Raw genomic sequence first — 13,000 nt, 5'->3', positions numbered from 1 at the left:
CGCATTCTGCCCCCCATCAGAAAGTTAGCAGCAAAGGCAATAGTGCTCCACTACATGGATGATGTTTTGCTGTGTGCTCCCAACCAATCCTATTTAGACTGGACATTAGGGGAGGTAATCAAGGCCTTAGAGGCAAATGGATTTGGATCCAGGCTGAAAAGGTCCAGAAAACTCCATTTAAATACCTTGAACTGAAAATCCATGAACAGACTGTGGTTCCCCAACAAATTAAAATTAATGATAACCCTAAGACCTTGGAGGAACTCCATCAGCTCTGCGGGACCATAAATTGGGTGAGGCCGCTCCTAGGGCTGACGACAGAAGATCTTGCTCCTCTGTTCAACCTTCTGTGAGGGAAGGATGACCTCACATCACCTAGGCATCTAACAGAGGAGGCGAGGCAGGCCATCTGAAAGGTACAGGGAGCGCTGTCATCCCGGCAGGCACACCGCTGCGCCCCAAGTCTGTCTTTTCAATTTATTGTGTTAGGGGAAATGCCATACCTTCACGGGCTGATATTTCAATGGGACGAGGTGCAGAGTGATCCCCTGTTAATCATCGAGTGGGTTTTCCTCTCGCACCAGCCCTCCAAAAGTATCACAATGCCAGAGGAGCTCATGGCTCAGTTGGTGATGAAAGCTAGATCCCACCTCCGCACCCTTGCAGGGTGTGACTTTACATGCATCTACCTACCATTGACAACTGATTCACTTGATAACCTCCTTCAAAACAACGTGCACCTCCAATTTGCTCTAGACAGGTACCCAGGCCAAATTTCTATACACCATCCAAAACACAGACTGTTTACTTTGGTCTTCAAACTGATTCCAAAAGAAATTCAAAGCCAAAAACCATTAAATGCCCTGACAATCTTTTCAGATGGCTCTGGAGCTTCCTTCCAATCTGTAATCCCTTGGAAGGATCCTCGCACTCAGAAGGGGGAGGCCTATGTGCAGGTAGTCAAAGGATCCCAACAAGTTGCAGAACTTGCAGCCGTGGTCAGAGCGTTTGAGAGGTTCAGTGAACCATTTAATTTGATAACTGATTTGGCCTATGTTGCAGGTGTAGTTTCCAGGGCAGAGAGAGCCTTACTAAAGGAGGTAGCAGACCCAAAAATTGACAACTTGCTTTCAAAACTGATTCAACTGATCTCCCACCGAAAGCAACCATTCTACATCATGCATGTGAGATCACACACTGACCTGCCAGGATTTATTGAAGAAGGGAACAGGAGAGCAGATGACCTAGCTATGCCAATTGAGTTAGCAAATCTGCCTAACAGATTCCAGCAAACCCAGCTGAGCCATGCAGTGTTCCATCAAAATGCTCCCGTTCTCATTCGAATGTTCTGCCTCACTCGAGACCAAGCAAAAACTATTTTGGTGACATGCCCCGACTGCCAAAAATATCAGCTTCCATCATTAGGTCAGGGGGTTAACCCCCCAGGCCTAGGCAATTGCAAGGTATGGCAAACAGATGTCACTCACTTCCCCCAATTTGGCCACCAAAAATATATTCATGTTTCTGTGGATACCTTTTCCAGAGCAACCTTCGCCTCAGTCCACCGTGGAGAGAAGGCCAAAGATGTTGTCAACCACTTAGTCCAGGCCTTTGCTGTGTTGGGGACACCAAAGAAAATAAAAACTGACAATAGCCCAATGTACACCTCTGCAGAATTAAAAAGATGCATGAATGAGTGGGGTATGGATCACATCACTGGCATCCCTCACTCGCCCACAGGCCAAGCCATTGTTGGAAAGGAAGCATCAAACACTAAAAAGACTGTTAGAACAACAAAAAGGTGGCAATGAGATCGCTGCCCCCATCATAAGACTTTCCAAAGCATTGTTCACTTTGAACTTTTTAAACTGTTCCTATGAGGAACCTGACCCTCCCATCATGAGACACTTCACTGATGCCTAGGTTGTAACTTTTATATTTTCCTGATTCTGTACTGCTTAGAGTGTAACTCTGAGGTTTCTTGTAGCTTGCTAATTTCTGCTCACTTGTGCTAGGTAGACATAACAAAGCCTCTCCAGGCCTGCTCTCCAAGGTCACCCAGACCATCCTAGGCCCAAAAGTATAATCCAAAGAGCTTCTAAGGGGGCCAAGTGGAGGGGAAATTACATCACTGAACTGAAGCTTTAATTGGAGAATTAACCCTAATACGCAAATGAACCAAACCTATAAAGGTGTGAAGAACTCGTGACCTATCGTCTATCTTGGGGTCCATTTTTGGCAATAGCCTGTGGCTCCCAGGGTGTACCTTTGAAGGCCTTTCACATAAATACCTATTTTATTCTTTTACTCCTGTCCAGTCTCTGTTTCTGGGAGGCCTCTTAAGGGTCAGATTTTTGGCACCACCAGAAGGGACAACGAGGCTTCCAAAAATCCTCTGGGACTCAGAAAGATCCAGCTCAGCTCCCCCTGTCTCTGCCGGTACCCAGGGGGGCAGTTGCAGCAGTCCAGGAGGCAGAGGAGCTCCAAGAGCCCAGAAATGTCTCCAGATCCAGCACAGAGGCATGTGAGTAACTGAATAAAGGTGGTATTCTGTTGTTAACACGTGAATTAGGTGTTAAGAGATCTCCTATAGTTAGTTTGGGGACTCGGGAGGGTCCAAGGGGGTTTCCTTTGGTGTTTCCCCTTTCTGTTAGCTTGGTAGCTCGTGAGAGCTTGTCAGGGAACGTTCCATTCAGGGATTTAATTTTCCCTCTGTTAGTTTGTTCCTGCCTTGTGAAAAGGTTAAGGAGGATTGTAGCCGGCACCCTTTGGCACACAGCCAGGCGGTGCAAAGGCTTAGGGCTTGGATTGTACTTCCACCCACAGTTTGTATGCCTGGGGTTTGAATCCTACCTTCTTTAGTTTTCTCTCCTTGCTTTATAGAGTGTTTTTAGATCTTGTTGCTTTACTTTTGTGAATTTTCTGTTTATAAGCATAAAGCCATGGGTGGTAATATTTCTTGTATGGGGACTGAAGTACCACCAAACACCTCTTTAAAATTTGTATTAGATAACTGGGCAAAGTTGATTGGCAAAGATAAAACCCTTACAAAAGCAGAATTAATTAGGCTTTCTACATTGATTTGGCCAGCTTACAGGTTGAATAACTGGCAGAAATGGCTGCAATATGGCACTCTGGATGAAGAATTAATATTGAGTTTAATATCGTATCATCGAAGAGACCACTGTTTCTTAGAACTAGAGTATGCGAAGCTTTTCTTGGCTGCTTCTAAGTTACAAATACCTAAGAAAGAGCATATACTATTTTTAAGGAGAAAAGAGAAAAAGGTTAAGAAGTCTATGTTGGACCTGACAAAGGGGGAAGACATGGAAATGGATTTAATTGCTCCCGCCTTGAGATCGGGCCCCCTTCCCCCTCTTCCTCTTCCTCCTCCTTTTCAGCCAACATGGGTCCTAGGGGCAGGGAGGGGAGACAGGCAGCTGTAGATGGATTCTGGCCAGTGAGGGAAGAGAAGGGGGCGGCGGACTGGCCACCCCAGCCACCTCCTGCGGACTTGGGAGACTTCCCAGCTGTGACCCAGGCTCTGGCAGGGCCTCACCTGAAAAGAGAAGATGATTGGCCGTGGCAGCCTCGGAGGGCGTTTGCGTCTTCAGTGGCTTCTGCTCTCTCCCCCCCTCCCCTCTGGTCCCTCTGGGGGGGAGGAGCTGAGGGGAGGGGACAGCTAGCGTCTGCAGCCTACAGCACCGCCCTTAGAGGAGGAGTCGGGGGGCAGGACTTTCCACCAGAGGGGCAGGGAGGGAACTTCCCGCGGGGGGAGGGGGGTAGTGTTCCTCCCTCTCCCAGGAGTTCTTGTTACCATGACAACACCGTGCGCTGAGCGGCTGGCTCAGGAGATTATGTCATCGAAGCGTGCAGGCCCAGCGATGCTGCCCAGTCCCTGTGACGGAGCCGGTCCCTCGCAGTGATACCAGGTACTAGAGCGGGCAGGGGCAAACCTGACACACAATCAGACAGCTCCCACACAGAGAGTTCCTCTGAAGAAGAAGATGAGATAGCTGCTTTAAGCAGGCGAAAGAGGGGAAAGACAGCAAGAAAAACAATAAGGGAGCGAAGCCCAATTGTTACATGGACCAGAACAAAAAAGGAGCCAGTTTTGCAAGCCCCTCTGAGGCAAGCTGTGGGTAATCAAGGACCAGCCTATATAAAGGTTCTGTACTCCCTCATAGAGTTAGAAGAATGGAAGAGTACAGTGGGAGAATATAAAGAAAATCCAGACAAAGTGGCTACTTTGGTACAAAGAGCAATTCAAACACAGAACCCTGACTGGAGTGATTTGGTAGTTATGATAGACGCACTGCTTGATCCCACTGAAAAGCAGATGGTGAACAAAGTTATTGTAGACTCTGTGGAATCAGGCATAGCTAATGGGACGCTACAAGGTACGGTTGCAGATAATTTTCCAACAGATGATCCAAGGTGGGACCCAAATGTGCCAGCAGATATACAAAGATTAAAATGGTATCAAGATCTCATAGTATATGGATTAAAGCATGGTGTCCCTAAAGCTCTCAGCTGGGCAAAGCTTTATGAAGTGAAGCAAGGTCCTAATGAAACTCCTTCTGATTTTTTGAATAGGTTAAGAGAAGCTGCTATCAAATTCACACACATAAATCCTGATACAACAGAAGGGGCCCTTTATTGGGCTTATTTATTTATGGGTCAGGCTTCAAATGATATAAGGAGAAAGTTGCAAAAGTTAGAAGGGGTTCAAGACATGAATAAAATGTTAGAAGTAGCCTGGAGAGCGTTTCGAGATAAGAGACTGCAGTGACAAAGGTAAGCCCTGTCCCAGGAGGAAGGATGGTCAGGAAAAGACATCTAAGAAAGCCTCTCCCCCTAGGGACAAAGACACATGCGCTTATTGCAAGAAGAAAAGGCATTGGAAAGCTGACTGTCCGATGCTGAAGAAGACACCCCCAGTTCCACAGCTCCCATTGGAACAAAACTCAAGCTCAGAATGATGGGGACCAGAGGCTTCTACCCCAGCAGAGCCATAGGTTACAGCCAGGCTGGGGAAAAATGATATAGAATTTCTGGTAGACAGCAGCGCGGCATATTCTGTGTTGAATACTTTAGAAGGGAAACTGAGTCACGAAACTGTTCATGTGGTTGGGGCAACAGGGGTAACTGAAACACAGCCTTTCTTCCAACCTTTGAAATTTAAACTGGGGAAGCATTGGGTAACTCATCAATTTCTTTATATGCCCAACTCCCCTAAACCATTGCTGGGGAGGGATTTGTTAGAAAAATTGGAAGCCGAAATTAAATTTAGAAGAGGGGAGGGCATTCGAGTTATCATTCCAGAAACTAAATTTGTCGAAGTTGCTGCACTTTTTATACAGGACAGATGTGGCAAAATCCCTATTGAAGTCGAAAATGCTGTCAATCCATTTGTGTGGGCCAGTGATGTTCCAGGAAGATCCAAACAGGCAGAACCAGTGAGCATTGCACTCAAACCAGGAGCTACACTGGTAAAAACAATATCCTTTAAAATTAGAGAGTCACAAAGGACTGGCACCTATAATTGAAAAATTCCTCCACCATGGGTTATTAGTGCAATGTGAGTCCAGGTATAACACGCCAATGCTTTCAGTGAAGAAAGCTGATGGTAAAAGTTATCGGTTAGTCTAAGATTTTAGGGCAATTAACAAAATTACAGAGGACATACATCCAGTGGTAGCAAACCCTTATACACTTTTGACCACACTGACAGATGAATTAGGGTGGTTGTTCCGGTTTGGCCAAATTTAGAAATATATCCTCTGAGAGAAGGCACAACCACCCCTCCCCCACCAGGTTCGGAAAAAAATAAGTTTTCCTCAAAGGAAAGTGAAGGAGATAAAACTATTTATTTAACAAACACACGGGAAAGGAAAATAATGCTAAATAATAAAATCTCTCGCTGTGGAGGAAAAAACCTGGGAAAGTGTTAGAGTCCTCCCTTTGTTCTTCTCGGAGCTGGGGCTTGGTCCAGGGCCAGGCCCTCTGTGCCCAATGGAAAGTCCTCCCAATGTGCTCTGATGTTAAAGCAATCAAGCAGTCCAGTAGAAAAGGGGAAAAAAATCCGAAATTCCAGGGAAGGAAAATTTAACTCTCAGTCTCTCTCCAGAGAAAAAGCAGCTGAACCACTGGCCAAAAACTGTCCCAGGAGCAGCAAGCCGGGTGCTTCCTCCCTCCCCTGCCACAGCTGGGAAACAAATTGCTATCTGTGTGTGACCTTGAACAAGATGCAAACTGCTTTGAAAAAGTTTTGCTCAGTTTCTTCCTTCCCCCTCTCAGGCTCAGTTTAGAGGCATCGAAAGGCACAAAAATTAATTTCTGGGCATAGGCAGCGATATGGGATACACATCATAAGGTCACCCCAAGAGAGTGGTTTACTGTTGTGGACCTAAAAGATGCCTTTTTCTGCATTCCTGTGCATAAAAACAGCCAGGAGCTTTCTGCTTTCGAGTGTGAAAACCCTGAAACAGGAAGGAAAAGTCGGCTTACTTGGACAGTCTTACCCCAGGATTTCAAGAATAGCCCAACAATATTTGGAAACCAGCTAGCAAAAGAATTAGAAGATTGGAGGAGACAAGAGCCAGGAGGGGTTACCCTTCAGTATGTTGATGACATTTTGATTGCAGCTAAAACCAGAGATGACTGCATCCAATTCACGCTAAGCTTTTAAACTTTTTGGGACAGAGTGGTTACAGAGTTTCCAAAGACGAAGTGCAGATTGCCAAGGAAGCAGTAGTTTATTTGGGACTTGAGATCTTCTGTGGACATCGACAACTCAGCAAGGAACGGAAAGAAGCCATCTGCCAACTTCCAGAGCCCCACACCGTGAGAGAAATGCAAGCCTTTCTGGGAATGGTAGGTTGGTGTCATTTATGGATAGCAAATTATGGGTTGTTGGTGAAACCTTTATATGGAGCAATAAAAGCAGCTGAAAATGGCATTATAATTTGGACTGAAAGCACAAGGGCTGCATTTTAACAGCTAAAACATTCTCTAATGTCAGCTCCAGCACTGGGCTTACCAGACTTGACTAAGCCTTTTAAACTTTTTACACGAGAGACTGAATGTGGCACTGGGCATATTAGCACAGTGCCTTGGAAGCCAATGGAGGGCTGTGGCCTACTTTTCCAAACAGCTAGACAATGTTAACCAAGGGTGGCCTGGGTGTTTGAAGGCCGTGGCGGCTATGGTCATCCTGATTCAAGAGGCTTGGAAACTCACCCTTAGACAACATACAACACATTGTAGTGTGGCGGGGTCTCCCCCCCCCACCATGTAGCCCTAGGAGAGGGGCCCTGAGGGGAGACATGGGGTTTCCCTGCCCCTGGTCAGCCTCGTTGGTTGTTTTGTGTTCCCCTGCGTGGGCAAGGACCCTCGGGTCCCGTGACTGTAACAGTTCCTCGGCAGAGCCCCAGCCATGCGGCTGGAGAAGTAAACATCTCTGAAACATCTACCAAGAATCTGTCCACATATATATTTCTTTTCCACAAGGCTCCTGGTTTGATATATGCGTGTTACAGTAATCCCCGCTGTAACAAATGGTAGATAATGCGGACAGAACAATCCCCGATCCCTAAGCGACTGATTTGTGTGAGTAAACCCTAGAAACTTTGGATTCCTCTTCTTGTTTTTGTTTTGCTATTCCATATCTAAACTATGGAAGAACCGTGGGAAGACTCTTGGCTTTCAGAGCCACATATGGACATTTATCTTAAACTTGAAAAGATTATTGAAAAATTATTTGTAATTTTTAGCTTGATTCAAGCTCAAAAAGAAGAAACATTTCCTTTCATGGTTGTTTAAGAACTTTTTCTATGTTTCTTGGAATTTAATTCTTACCAAAGACTTTTGGAACACTGTTTGGAAACAGTTAATTTTTGAGTCAAAATACATGCCAATGGAAGAATATTTTCGTGAATATTATTTAATTACCGAGACTGTTGAGCAATGTCAGCTGTGTCCTGGCGAACGGAAGCCTGGCTCAGGGACCGTGCGGCCTCGGCCACGTGCGCCGAGCGCTCTGCGAGCAGCAGTGAGGCAGTTCCCGCGCGCGGGCAGAGCCATGTGAGCTGCAGTGTCGGTGGCGGAGCGAGGAGCGGCGGGAGCAGTGGCACCCGGAGGTGCCCGCCCGGTCCCGCGCAGCGCATGGTGGAGCGAGCCCCGTGAACGCCCGACCGAGAGGGGCGGCGCGCGGGCGGCGGCTGGTGACAGTGGTGGTGGAGCGGAGCTGTGCCCAGCCGAAACACGCGCTGGAGCAGAGTGAGGGGGGGTCATCGCCTGGGGGCCCGGCTGAGATGCAGTGCCTGGCAGTGGCAGCGAAGCTGCGACCAGAGGAGGCGACGCATGGAGAACTGAGCGGCGTGGCCTGGCCCGGCCCACGACCGGGAAGAGCGCGCAGGCACCAGCAGCCCCAACAATTCCAACACGGGAGCGACCGAAGGAGAGAGCAAAGACGCAGTGAGACAGAAAACAGCAGCTACTCGGAAAAAGGAAAAGATCATAGTAGCTAAGATCTTAGGGATAGTAAAATGGTATAATGTTAAGCAAAATTATGGTTTTATAACAAGGTGTGACAACCAGCAAGACATATTCGTGCATAGAACTGCTATTAAAAAGAATAACCCTGAAAAATGCATCCCAAGCTTGGGAGATGGAGAGGTGGTGGAATTCAAAATTATACGAGGTAGAAAAGGGTTACAAGCATCGCAGGTCACTGGGCCTGATGGTGTTCCTGTAAAAGGTAGTATATATGCCAAAAATCGTAGTCATGTTAGACAATATCTCCATTGTAAGCCCCCCCTACAGTCTCCCTTTCCTAATCCCACCTTTCCCTTTTACCCTATGTCCTATTACCCCCAGTGTATTCCCAATCCGTTTTTTCATCCATGGTTTCCCTCACAAAACCACGCTTTTGCCAATTGTTTCCCCAAAAATCCCTTTCCAATGCCGAGTGGGGGATGAAAAGGGGGAGGGAAGAAGTTAAACCCTCTCCTGCCTCAGTTTCCCCACAAAGCATGCTCAGAGAGTTCTGTCTTCCTTCTGTCAGCCCTACAGAATCTGTTTGGACATTTAAAGACTCAGGAGGGTGGCTTGTTTTGTTTTGAAACTGTTCGTCTTATGTTTATCCAGTTGTTTTCATTCTCCTTCTATTAAAATAAAATGGGTGAGGTGTTGGGGTCTCCTCCCCTGCCATGTAGCCCTGGGAGAGGGGCCCTGAGGGCACAGACACGGGGTTTGCCTGCCCCTGCTCATCCTCGTTCCCATTGGTTGGTTTGTGTTCCCCTGCGCGGGCAGAAGGACCCTTGGTCCCGTGACTGTGACAGTTCCTCGTCAGAGCTCCGGCCATGCGGCTGGAGAAATAAACATCTCTCTGAAACAGCTATCAAGAATCTGTCTGCCCATATATATTTCCTTTCCACGGGACTCCTGGTTTGATATATGTATGTTGCAGTATCCCCGCTGCAACATTTCTCCTCAGGGCTTCTCTCAATATATTCCCTGCCCTGCCTGTATTTTTGCTTGGGATTGCCCTGATCCCTGATGCAGGACATTATACTTGGCCTTGCTGAACTTCATGAGATTGGCACAGACCCACCTCTCAAGCCTGTCAAGGTCCCTCTGGATGACATTGAATCATTGACCACAACCCTTTAAGTGTGACCATCCAGCCAATTCCTTATTCGATGGGTGATCCATCCATCAGATCCTTGTGTTTGCAGTAGAGAGACAAAGATGTCATGCAGAACAGTGTCAGATTTCAGGAATGCGGTCAAGATATATCCTACTGTGTGTTGCATCACATTAATTTTGCTAATTTTTCTGTTCGTCTTTTCTTTGTCATTTCTACAGTGCTTGTAGTGGAAATATGACCTGTGGAATTTTGTACCTGAGGATGCTCCAGAAGCAGTACACTCCCAAAACATCAGGGATCCTCTTCTGGATGGAAAGCAGTGTGCCCTAGGTTACAATGTAAGATGTAACCACAAGCATGTATTCTATTATCATCTTCACAAGCTGTTAAAGCAGGTGGGGCAATGTTTGTTATCTCCTACCATGATTCATCCTTGAAAAGTCCCTCTGGGAGCTATCTCAGTTTAATGGGCAATCAAGAACCCACGCATGACTCATAGAATTACATCAACCCATTGTAAAATGCTCCACCCAGGGGGAGGAACCAAGCATTCCCACCTTGATATAATCTGGGGTTTGGAACAGTATAAGCAGCCCTTACCTATGGGACTCCTGGAGGATGAGAGCTACATCACTGGACCTTCAGGTGAAGACCAGACCCTTTTCTACAGGATCACTGCTTCAACAGGACCACTTCATCTAGTCTGCTACTACCACCCTGACTAACATGGTGTCAGGCTGTATCCTGACTCTGTTAGTGTTCTTGTACTATTGCATTTATTTTAATTTTCCTATTAAATTATAATTCTGATTAGTGATCTCCCACTGTTTTTTTTTCAAACTAGGACACAGTGACAATCCAAAATATAGCAGGTTCTTCAGTCTGAAATCAGGAAGCACTTTTTCTGCTCTATTCCATTAAGAGATAGAGATGGGAACAGTCTTGCATCAAAAAGGTAAATTACAGTAGATTTAGACAGGGGATTTTCTCTGTGCCTTAGCAGTCGTTTTTTTTTCCCCCAGCATCTCAGCTGGACAGCTTAGGTGGGAGGTGTGGATGGCTGATGGTTTTTGATTGTAAGGGCTCAAGGTGCAGAAATAAGGACACCTTTGCTTGTTGTTTCCGGAAGAAAGTGTATGGTCAAAGTCAGATTGAAACATTGCAACATACAGAGGTAATGGGAAGGCACTGTTTTTTGAGACTTAAAATATGTTCATGTGCATGTCTTTCCACATGAACATACCCCCAAGTAGTGATGGAAGTTCTTCTGGGATCTTTGAATCCAGACATCTCTGTTGATCAGGCTGCTCCCCGTAGCTTGAGGAGCTACTTTAACTGCAGGTGATGTTGGTGTATTTTCAAAAGAGTGGGGGGAGGAAAAGGAAAAGAACTGAGTGTTTCAAGACTTGTTGTTTTCAAATACTAGAGTGTTTGGGACTAGTCACCTGTTATAGATATGAATCTTATGGTTCCCACAGGACTTATGTCTGAACAATACCTAAAATCTATAGTCTATTCTAATATATACCCACAATTCCCAAATAGCCAGGAGCTTTGCTTTGAGCTTCTGCTTGCTTGAGCCATAACTTACCAGATGCTTGTAATACAGAGCAGTATAACATCCTTTGTGCTGACTAAGGCACACCAGTAACTGAATTCACACTGTAGATAGAAGTTCAGTTTCTCCTCTTCTGCCACTTTCTGTCAGGGACTTAAAGCTCCACCCGCAGTGCAGTAAATAATAGCTGAAAGGCAGAAATATCTGAAACCACTCCAGCTGTTTTCAAAATGATTGTGTGGCTATGCCCTGAGAGAGCTGAACACATGATGGCAGCAGGATGCTACCTACAGCTGAGTGTGGATGGTGGAAATCCTAGACCATAACAACACGACTATTTCTGGTAGTTTAATTAACTTATAAAAAGGGGATATTTGTGGAGATCCACCATCTTTGAGGAACTGCTTCTAGTTCTAGGTCACAACAGTAAAAATTCACATTAAGGTAATAGCATCCATGGAGACTTATTTGTATGCTTGCCACCATGTCCAATTTACATTTGGGACAAGAAGAAGAAACTCTATCATAAATGATGTGAGGAATCTGATTTTAAATATTACCTGTGCAATTTTACAGGTGCTTCTCACTTCTTAAGGAAAGTGTTACAAGAAATTAGGAAAAATCACCACTGAAATCACCTCCTCCATCAAGCATTAGTGCTGTCTTTGACAGTCCTGAGGAGTCCTAGGCAATTTAGTTACATGTCATACAGCATCTGAGGTTCTTTACACCTCAGAATAATTTTCAGATCTTTCTCTCTGTCCTTTTTCCTATAATTCTACTTTATAGAAAATTCACCTCTTTAGGGTAGAGTGAGAAGCACTGCAAGGAACTTTCCACTAAAATTTAAAATCCTATCCAGATTTTAAATATAAAGTGGTGGCTCACCATTCTAATTTATCACAACTCAAAGCCAGTCTTATCAACAGGATTTCTTAATCTGTAAACCACTTATGTGCCTGCTAAAATGTTTGCTGGAAAAAAAGGAATCTTTCTGCATGCCTCCAGATTCAAAATATTCAACATAAGGTGACTTTCAAAAATCAGATAATTCTTTGCAACTAGACTCCTGTCACTTAGTCTGTGCGCTTCTTAACCGTAGACTTGCTGCCAGATACAGGCATATTTGTCTTACCTAAATACAAAGACGAGGTCAAATTTTCTCATATTGTAAACTTTTTAGACTTTGATCAGGCAAAAGTTTAAAATTTCTACCTACCTACATATAAGTCAGCTGCAGAGTTTTAATTAACAAAATGATTCCATTATATCTTTAATTGTAGATCATGTAGAAGAAGTATAAATTTTGAGGTAGCAAAAAGAAAATATAAAGAAATATGGAATCGTAGCATCATTAAAGTTGGAAAAGACTTCAAGATTGAGTGCAACCACTAATCTAACACTGCCAGGTCCACCACTGAGCCATGTCCCTAAGCACCACATTTTCATGATTTTTTGCTTTACAGAAGAATCTGAGTAATTTGTAAATCTGAGTAAGAAGTAGGAGGCTATACTACCAGAAAACCCGGCTGATCTGTCAGGTGGCAACCTGTTGCTGCCTTCAAACTATTGCTTGCATCATGCTCAAATAAGCTCTAGCCACCTAGTTTTGATCTGAGACTTGGCATCCCACAAACCAGTCTATTTCAGCAATAAAGCCAAATGAGCACTGCAGCACCCATTATAAGGAACTGTTTCATTTCCTTCTAATGAACTCTGTAATATTATTGGCTCACATCAATGTCTGCCCAAGAGGTTGTCATTCTGAATGGAGAAATAGGAGCTCCTAG

The 13,000-nt window shown here is 45.1% G+C and overlaps 1 long non-coding RNA gene across 2 annotated transcripts; it reads left to right on the top strand.

The window, feature by feature from the left end:
- The first annotated feature begins 2,272 nt into the window (after positions 1-2,272).
- LOC104688892 lies at positions 2,273-11,889 on the top strand. 2 transcript variants are annotated; one of them, XR_005601513.1, is made up of 3 exons: positions 2,273-2,524; positions 6,706-6,876; positions 9,871-11,889. It is a non-coding gene; the product is annotated as an uncharacterized LOC104688892 (long non-coding RNA). The 2 variants fall into 2 exon arrangements; XR_751706.4 differs by lacking the exon at positions 2,273-2,524 and adding an exon at positions 3,782-3,932.
- Positions 11,890-13,000: the final 1,111 nt, after the last annotated feature.

Source organism: Corvus cornix, chromosome 2, assembly GCF_000738735.6.
Source record: "Corvus cornix cornix isolate S_Up_H32 chromosome 2, ASM73873v5, whole genome shotgun sequence".
NCBI lineage: Eukaryota > Metazoa > Chordata > Aves > Passeriformes > Corvidae > Corvus > Corvus cornix.
This window is presented reverse-complemented; position numbering and strand designations above follow the sequence as displayed.